This window comes from Geospiza fortis, unplaced genomic scaffold (genome assembly GCF_000277835.1).
Source record: "Geospiza fortis unplaced genomic scaffold, GeoFor_1.0 scaffold213, whole genome shotgun sequence".
Classification (NCBI taxonomy): domain Eukaryota; kingdom Metazoa; phylum Chordata; class Aves; order Passeriformes; family Thraupidae; genus Geospiza; species Geospiza fortis.
In genome coordinates, this window is record NW_005054399.1 from 1,625,157 (window position 1) to 1,634,655 (window position 9,499).

At 57.0% G+C, this 9,499-nt stretch overlaps 1 protein-coding gene across 1 annotated transcript in view; it reads left to right on the forward strand.

Moving 5' to 3' along the window:
- Positions 1-9,499, forward strand: part of SLC9A3R2 (SLC9A3 regulator 2) — a 31,278-nt gene that overhangs the window by 13,887 nt on the left and 7,892 nt on the right. The gene's annotated exons all lie outside the window — the stretch shown is intronic.

Genomic DNA, 9,499 nt, shown 5'->3' on the forward strand with positions numbered 1-9,499 from the left:
CCCTGATTGGGGATCAGCTCCATCCCTTCTGCACCCTGTGGGTTTGCCAGGGGACAGGGGACAGCTCCATCACTGCTGGGAGATCAGCTCCATCCCTGCTGCACCCAGTGGGGCTGGGCAGGGGTCAGGGGCAGCTCCATCCCTGATTGGGGATCAGCTCCATCCCTGCTGCACCCTGTGGGTTTGACAGGGGACAGGGGACAGCTCCATCACTGCTGGGAGATCAGCTCCATCCCTGCTGCACCCAGTGGGGCTGGGCAGGGGACAGGGGACAGCTCCATCACTGCTGGGAGATCAGCTCCATCCCTGCTGCACCCAGTGGGGCTGGGCAGGGGACAGGGGACAGCTCCATCACTGCTGGGAGATCAGCTCCATCCCTGCTGCACCCTCTGGGGCTGGGCAGAGCTGGTGTCCCCACAGCGGGGCTGTGCCCATCAGGGACCCTCCCTGGGGCTGTCCCCATGGGCACACGAGGTGCCAGGCAGGAGGGGCCCTGCTGAGAGGCCCCTTTGTGCTCAGGGATTGCCCCAAAGCTGCAGGGATGTCGGAGAGGGGCAAATCCAGGCTTACCCCGTGCCTGGGGGCGCGGAGGGCAGGCTGAGCTGGGATTGCTTTGGCAGGAGGATTCCCGCAGTGGAGCCCTGCTGGGGGCTGGGAGGGAAGGGCTTTTGCCAGGGCAGGGCTGGGAGTGGTGCCATGGCACAGCCTGGCGGTGCTGCCACCGCGGGCTGCACCTTGGGCACCTGCCCACATCCTTCCTGCTCCTGTTTTCTCCTGCCTGGCACTTCCGTGGGGTCACAGGGCTCTGGCAGGGCGCTGGCACAGCTCTGCATCCCCCAGCACCTGGCAGTGAGCTGGGCACTTGGGTGGGGGGCACAGGGCACTGCAAACCGCTTCCTGCTGCTGCTCTGGTGGCGTGGCATGGTGAAGGGCCTCACTGACCTCCTGTGATGACTTTTGCACCACCCTGGCACCCCCACTGTGCCCTCAGCTGTGCCCAAAAGGGCTGCAGGGCTCAGGGAAGTGTCCTGGGGCCAGCAGGACCCTGCTGAGGCTGGGTGCCCACTGTGGGCATCATCCTTCCCCTCCATAGGGAGCTGTGCTGTGAGTCTGGGCTTTCCATGGCATGGCTCATCCTCCTCCTCCTCCTCCTCTCAGGGACTGCCTGAAAAATCAGAAAAATCCCAGGAATATCCAAGTTACCAGGATTATCCCAGGAATATCCATATTTCACCAGGAATTACCCCAGGAATATCCAAATTACCAGCAATTATCCCAGGAATTATCCCAGGAATATCCAAATTTTACCAGGAATCATCTCAGGAATACTCAAATTCCCAGGAATTATCCCAGGAATATCCAAATCACAAGGAATATCCAAGTTACCAGGAATTAACCTAGGAATTATCCCAGGAATACCCGAATTGCCCTCTCAGCTGCAGCCTGGCCGTGGGTCCTGCTGAGGAGCCCTGGCTGGATGTGTTCCATTGCTAATTGGAGTCACTCCCTGCCATCCTGTGCTGCCTGCTGGCTCAGGACGTGTGGGATGCATCCAGAGGGAGGCAGGGATGCATCCAAGGGGCACTGGGTGTGTGCTGGTGCAGCCCCTGGATTGGCAGGAGGGAATGAATCCCCGGGCTGCATCCCAGCCCAGGGATTCATTCCCATTTTCTGCTCCTGCTCGGGGATTCATTCCCATTTTCTTGTCCTGTCCAAGGATTTATTCCCATTTTCTGCTTCTGCCCAGGGATTTATTCCCATTTGCTGCTCCTGCCCAAGGATTCGTTCCTGGCTGGTGCACACCCTCTGCCTGAGGGGGTCTCTGGATGCTGGAGCTGCCCCTTCCTGCCCATTCCCAGCCCTGGCCCTGCAGCAGGGGGAGGAACATCTGCTGGTGTTTGCTGGGGCTGGCGTCCCAGCAGCCCCGGCTCCCCTCCCCCTCTGTTATTTATAGCATTTCACCAAACATCTGGAATTGGAGCCCGCTCAGACTGGCTGCAGACCGGGGGATGGGAGTGGGGGAGAGCGTGCGGCTGGCGGGAGGGACGGAGGGAGGGAGGGAGCTCTGAGCCTTCCCAGCAGGGATGGAGAGGGTGGAGAGGATGGAGAGGATGGATGGAGTGAGCCCTGAGCCTTCCCAGCAGGGCAGGAGGGATGGAACAAGCCCTGAGCCCTCCTAGTAGGGAGGGATGGATGAAGGGGATGGATGGAATGAGCCCCAAGTCCTCCCAGGAGGGATGGATGGATGGATGGATGGATGGATGGATGGATGGATGGATGGATGGATGGATGGATGGAATCAGCTCCAAGCCCTCCAGTAGGGATGGAGGGAAGGATGGAGTGAGCCCTGAGCCCTCCCAGGGGGGATGGATGGACGGATGGATGGACAGAGATGGATGGAATGAGCCCCGAACCCTCCCAGGAGGGACAGATGGATGGACGGATGGATGGACAGATGGACGGATGGACGGATGGATGGATGGACGGACGGACGGACGGACGGACGGACGGACGGACGGACGGACGGACGGACGGACGGACGGACGGACGGACGGACGGACGGACGGACGGACGGACGGACGGACGGACGGACGGACGGACGGACGGACGGACGGACGGACGGACGGACGGACGGACGGACGGACGGACGGACGGACGGACGGACGGACGGACGGACGGACGGACGGACGGACGGACGGACGGACGGACGGACGGACGGACGGACGGACGGACGGACGGACGGACGGACGGACGGACGGACGGACGGACGGACGGACGGACGGACGGACGGACGGACGGACGGACGGACGGACGGACGGACGGACGGACGGACGGACGGACGGACGGACGGACGGACGGACGGACGGACGGACGGACGGACGGACGGACGGACGGACGGACGGACGGACGGACGGACGGACGGACGGACGGACGGACGGACGGACGGACGGACGGACGGACGGACGGACGGACGGACGGACGGACGGACGGACGGACGGACGGACGGACGGACGGACGGACGGACGGACGGACGGACGGACGGACGGACGGACGGACGGATGGATGGATGGACGGACGGATGGATGGATGAGCCCCGAGCCCTCCCAGCAGTGTGTGCAGGGAGCTGCAGCATCCCCGTGTGGATCAGGGGCCCGGCCAGGCCCTGGGAAGCCCCCAGAGCATCCTGGCTGTGCTTTGGCAGCCCTGGGCATGGGGGAGAGCTGCCCTGTCCCCTCTCCACAGTGCAGCCCCGGGGCTGCTCTGCCTCCCCCAGCCTCAGCCCCTCTCTCTGGGTGGGTTTGAGGCTCCTTGGGCGTTTGCTGTCCCCTCTCCAGGTGTCCCTGAGATCCCCTGGCCCTGGGGGCTGCCATAGCCCCCTTTGTGGTGCTGCTGTAATGGGAAGCTGGAGTCATTCCTGGGGAAGGGGGAGGGAGCCCAGCCCTGCTGAGCAGGGGCAGAATGGAGGCAGCAATCCTGCTCCAGCCATGGCCCCATCCCAAAGCTCCTGCTCCCCTTGGCAAGGGCTGTGGGCACTGCTGGCACTACTGAGGGCTCCTGCTTCTCCAGCTTTCCTCATCTCTGCAGTGAGGAGGACAGAGGGGTTTCACCCCTCCCCTTCCCAGAGCGGTGACAAAAATCTGCTTAAAGTGAAGCACATCCCTAAATCCTGCATAGGCAGCAGCCTTTGAGCTCCCAACAGGCCCGTGGTGATAATAGTGGCAATTAAAGCTCAGCTCAGCTCCAGCAGAACCAGTCCTGCCGAGGGAGGGTGCCCCTGACGGGGGTTGTAAAAAAAAAACAAACCACCCTTGTTCTGGTGGTGCAGTAACCCCTGGGTTCCCTTCCTGCACTGGTTTCTCCCCTTCCTTGGCTCTTTCCAGGCTCCCAGTGTTGCCCCTCACTCCTGTGCCTGCTGGGGTTTGGGTTGGGGTCAGGATCCTGCATTTGTGCCCCCCAGCCCTGAGGTTGTGCATCCCCTGCCCCGCATCCCCCAGTGCTGCTGCCTGCATATCCAAAGTGCAGGGGATGCAAAGTCCCAGCTGGAGGTGGGCATGCACACCAGGGCTCTGAGCAGTGTTCTCTGTCCCCTCAGGACATCCCCAGGTGTCCCCAGGGCAGGGCAGGACCCGCTGTCCCCCAGCCCTGGTGGGTTCTGCAGCTGAGGTTTGTTTTGGAGGGAGCAGAGGAGCCATTTTCTGCCCAAAACCACAGGAAAAGGAGAGGAAACACCGTGGCTGCTGGCTGAAAGTATGTCAGCAATGTAAATTAGGCAGGAGTGCTCCTGCCTGGGTTTTCTCCAGCCCTGCCAAGCAGGGATGGAAAGGTTTGACCTGTCCTGGGTGATCCTGGAGTGCATCCAGGGGCTGCAGTGTGACTGTGTCACAGGGCTCCCAGGATGAGGGAGAGACCAGGATCTCACTCCATGTGTCAGAAGGCTGATTTATTATTTCATCATATATATTATATCAAAATTATACTAAAAGAATAGAAGAAAAGGTTTCATCAGAAGGCTAGCTAAGAATAGAATAGAAAAAGTGATAACGAAGGCTTGTGGCTCGGACAGAGAGTCTGAGCCAGCTGGGCTGTGATTGGCCATTAATTAGAAACAACCACACGAGACCAATCACAGATGCACCTGTTGCATCCCACAGCAGCAGATAACCATTGGTTACATTTTGTTCCTGAGGCCTCTCAGCTTCTCAGGAGGAAAAACCCTAGAGAAGGGATATTTCATAGAAGATGTCTGTGACACTGCAGTTCCCAGCAGGGCTGGCTGGATCCTGTGGGCAGAGCCCCTGGGGTGGGCATGGGGGACAGGGGGAGGGGGTCCCAGGCAGGGCTGAGCTGATTAGGAGCCCTGATCCCAGTGATTATTGTGGCACAGCCAGGAGATGAGCTTGGTGGAGTTCCAGCAAATCCCACTGCGGGCAGGAGCTGCTGCTGCCACCTGGGACACCCCAGGGACACCCCAGGGACACCCCGGGACACCCCAGGACACCCCAGGGACACCCCAGGGACACCCTGCCCTGCCAGCCTGCGAGGGGATCTGGGATCACATTGTGGCCAAGGCACTGCAGGAGCCACCAGGACCCAGGGTGATGGTACCAGCCTGGCCTCGGCCTCTAGAGTAGCTCTGTGTGTGTGTGTGCCCTCCTCTTCCTCCTCCTCTCCCTCCTCCTCCTCTCCTGGAGGACCTGGTGTTCACGCTGGCACTGGTATGGAATATTTTTTAAAATTTCTTTATTTTATTTTAAATTTTATTTTTATTTAGGAATAAAGCCCTATTTTTTTATCTTATTTTTATTAGGAATCAAGCCCTAAACCGTGGCTTTCAAAGCATTTTAGCCCTTTGTGGGGCAGAGGGGCTGGGGACAGTCCTGGGACCTGGCCACCAGTGTGGAGAGACCCTGGGTGCTCCTGCAGCTTTCTGGGCTGGCTCTGAAATGTCCTTTTTGTCCCTGTCCCTGCTCAGGGCCAGGCTGGCGTGGTGTGAAGGTGCAGGTTGGTTTGGTGAGCCCTTTGGGGCAGTGGGGAGCAGGGGACATCCCTGGGCTGGGCTGTGCCTCAGGGCTGGGTCGCAGTGGCACAGGGGGGTCCCTGGCACTGGGGTTGAACTGGGCAAGGGTTTTTGTGGGTTTGGTTGGATGGCAGAGTTCGGCTCCTTTTGGCGCTTCTGGGTTCTGCTTTCCTGGAGGTGCTAATTAATGGTGTGGAACCCCCTCGTTAATCAGGGCTGGTGGCATTCGTGACTCCAGCCCCCAAATGGGAGCAGCCCTGCTCCCTGCAGGGGTGGCACAGAGCCAGGCTGGGGCACCCACGGGCCAAGGGGCACCCAGGGCAGCCCCAGGGAGCTGCGCTTGGCTCTGGGTGAGCCCAGGTGAGCCCAGGTGAGCCCCCGAGGGACCCCAGATCCCGTCAGCAGCGCTGGAAACTCCCCGGGAAATAAAAAATCAGATGCTGCAAAGAGTTGCCATGAGATTGTGAGAGCTGGCAACACCCAATCGGGTTTTTAAAGTTTTTTCTGAGAGCGTTTCATTGTTATTTAACGTCTTGTTTGTGCGTTGTTAAATGGAGCAGCTTGAGCTGAGCTTCCGAAAGGTTTTCCTTGGAAAACGCAGCAGCTTTGGGCCAAGCTGCAGCCCCAGGGCTGGGCTGTGAGTGCACTGCACCATGCAGGCAGCATTTACCTGCACAGACATTGCTGGGCATGGCACAGACTGGGATGGAGTGTGCCCTGATCGTGCACTCACTGCAAGTGCCTGGATTCCTGGGGGGATAAAAATAAATTCATTTTGCAGGGTTTTTTTTGGCAAAATGTTCATTTTGCAGTTTGTTTTTTTTTGCAAAATTTTCATTTTGCAGTTTTTTTCTTTTAGCAAAATCTTCATTTTGCAGGTTTTTTCTTGGCAAAATCTTCATTTTGCAGGTTTTGTTTTGTTGGCAAAATCTTCATTTTGCAGGTTTTTTGTTTTGGCAAAATCTTCATTTTGCAGGTTTTTTTTTTTTTCCAAAAATCTTCATTTTGCAGTTGGTTTTTTTTTTTTTGGCAAAATCTTCATTTGGCAGAGTTTTTTGGGGGGCCAAAATCTTCATTTTGCAGGGTTTATTTTTGGCAAAAATCTTCATTTTGCAGTTTTTTTCTTTTGGCAAAATCTTCATTTTGCAGGGTTTTTCTTTGCAAAATCTTCATTTTGCAGGTTTATATTTTTTTTTTTTGGTAAAATCTTCATTTTGCAGTGTTTTGGGTTTTTTTTTTCTGTTGGTTTTTTTGTTTTGCTTTGTTTTGGTTTTGTGGTTTTTTTGGGTTTTTTTTTATTTATTTCTTTTTTAGGTTTTTTGGGGTTTTTTTTGTTGGTTTTTTTTTTGTTTGTTTGTTTGTTTTTTAGTTTTTTTTGGCGTGTGGGCAATTTTTGGCTTTGTGAGACCAAAAAAAACCAAGCAGTTGAGTTGTGTTGCCTTGCAGCACGCATGTGGCTGTAACTCGACCCTGTGCAGCGCTGGCTCAGAGAAGGGAGCAGCCTTCTCCCCGGAGCCCTCCCAGGCAGGATCCTGGGAAGCCCCGAGAACAACGCTGCTCTTCCAGGGAAACTCGGGTTTCACAAAGGCCGCATCCCCCCGGGAGATGGGGAAATGTCTGCCCAGAACACAGCCAGGCAAAAGGAGAATAAAGAGGAGCTGGCTGGCTGTGGCTCCAGTGCTGGGGGTGTGAGCAGGGGCTCAGCCCTGCCTGATCCCAGAGAGGGGCTTTGCAGAGCTCAGCTCCAAACGCTGTTTGTTCCAGCAGCCAAGCACTGCGTTAGCTGGGAGGTTTAAGAGCCCAGCAAAAGCCCTGGATCATCTCTGCAGGGGGATAAGCAGTTTTCCCCGAGGATTTCTGCCCGGAACAGATGCTGAATTGGGATTTTTTTTTTTATATGTATGTATTTAAAAATAAATGTCTTGGAGTCGTTCCAGTTCAGGGCCTTAAATTGAAGATTTTGCGGTGAGAGCAGCACAAGCCCACGCAGGATTTTGTGGCACAAATCAGCAGCTCCCAGCCTGGGGATCCTGCAGGGAAGCTGTTCCCTCGGGGCTTTGGTTAGTGAGGAATTTGATTTCACTGCTGATCCCTGGAGGAGGAGGAGGGACTGACCCTGCCCGGGTGTCCCCAAGGGATCCCCACGCTGGGACAGCACCCCCAGCCCAGATTTTTGGGTGATTCTCAGTGATTTCTCTGTGTTTTCACACTGCTGCAGGAGCTCTGACCCCGCAGGGATGGAGCAGGAGGAAAATGGCTTTAGAAGGTCCTTTTTGAACCCGAAGAGGTGATGCCAGGTGGATTTGGGTGATCCCAGCTGCACTTTGGTGACCCCAGAGGCGCTCCCCTTGTCCTGCACACAGAGCCCTGGGTGTCCTTTAAGGTCACTGCCGTTGAATCATTTCCTGTTTTCCTCAGAGCCTGAAGAGCTCGGAGGCAGGCTGGAAATGTTTGCAGATAGGGTGAACTGCCTGCTCTGGGGCCATGGGAAAAGTGCAGCAGGGTTCACGGTGCGCAGGGGAGGATGGGGCTGCAGGGCTGCCCTGGTGTGAGCAGGTAGAGTAGGGCCTTGGAGCCCCATCCTGGCTGGGGCTGTCGCTGATACAATCCTTATTCCCCTTTATGAGCCCATCTGGGCGTGAGATGTCAACACCACCAGCTGGTTTTTAATAAAGAGCTCATTTGCTGGGGGAATCTCTGTAAAATTCAGGAGCAGTTTTGAGTGTGCCCCTGTGCCTGTGATGGGCATTGCTGGTGGTGACCCTTGTGTGGGCAGTTTTTGAGGAATTTGGTGGCTAAGGTGCCCCTCCTGTGCCAGAGGAAAGACTCAGTCCTGAGTGATGGGCTCTGGGGAATTCTGCTTGAACAGGGAGGTTGGACTTGGATGACCCTCAGTGGTTCCTTCCCTCCTGAGCCGTTCTGTGTGTACAGGCTGGTCATTTTGCGTCCCTGATTCTTCCTGGATGCTGGGGTGGGGCTGCTCAGGCTGGTGCTGAGCCCTGATCCACGTCTGTCCCCGCTGGGCATTGCAGCCACAGCCAGGATTGCCCAGAGCAGCTGGGGCTGCCCCTGCACCCCTGGCAGTGCCCAGGCCAGGCTGGAAATTGGGGCTGGGAGCACCTGGGACAGTGGGAGGTGTCTGGGGACTGAACCAGGGGATCTTTAAGGTCCTTTCCTCCCCATCTGGGATTCTGTGCGAATTCCATCCCCCAGCACAGGGATCCCTGGTAGATCACTCTGTGTGACCCCACTTTGTTGTCTCTGTAAAATCCTTCCTTGAGGGGGTGAAGGAGTTGGGAGGTTTGGAGTTTCATGGTGCCTTTCAGCCAAGGGAGGAAGGAGGAGGAAATTGCTGCCTGGATTTTTAATTTGGAGGGAAAGGCTGGGAGAGATTTCCCTGAGAATGTGATCCCAGACAAATCCTCTCCGTGGGCAGGCAGGGAGCAGTGCTGCTCCTGCTCAGGGAGGTTAAAACTCATCCAGGGGGGATGTTTTCCTTAAATCCTGGGTGAAAATTAGCGCCCTGGATCTCTGAGGTGCCTTTGGCAGGGATGTGGTGCCACAAGCTGGGGCTGCCTGGCACGAGGGCTGCTGGTGGGAATGTAGTGGGTCCTGAGGACCTGCAGAAAACCAGGATTTGTTGCTCCCCGGCTGCCCTGAGGAGCCATAAAGCATTCTCCATGGCATGAGGGGAAGCACTGAGCTCCTCCCGTGCTCCTGTGCTGTTCATCCTGCCCAGCTCAGCCTTCTCCAGCTGCAGGGAGCTCTTGGATGTTCGGGTTCATCCCCTCCCAGCGAGGAGGGACTGGGATGATGGCACCAGAGGGTGATGCTGGTGTCACCGAGACCAAGGGAGTGGCCCTGCCTTAAATACCGGGCTGAGGTTAATCCCAGGTCTGGGTGGGCCTGGCCAGAGCACAACTGGGCCTTGGTTCCTCCCTGCCCGGGGGGGTCCCAGCCTATGGGTGGATGACTCTGAGC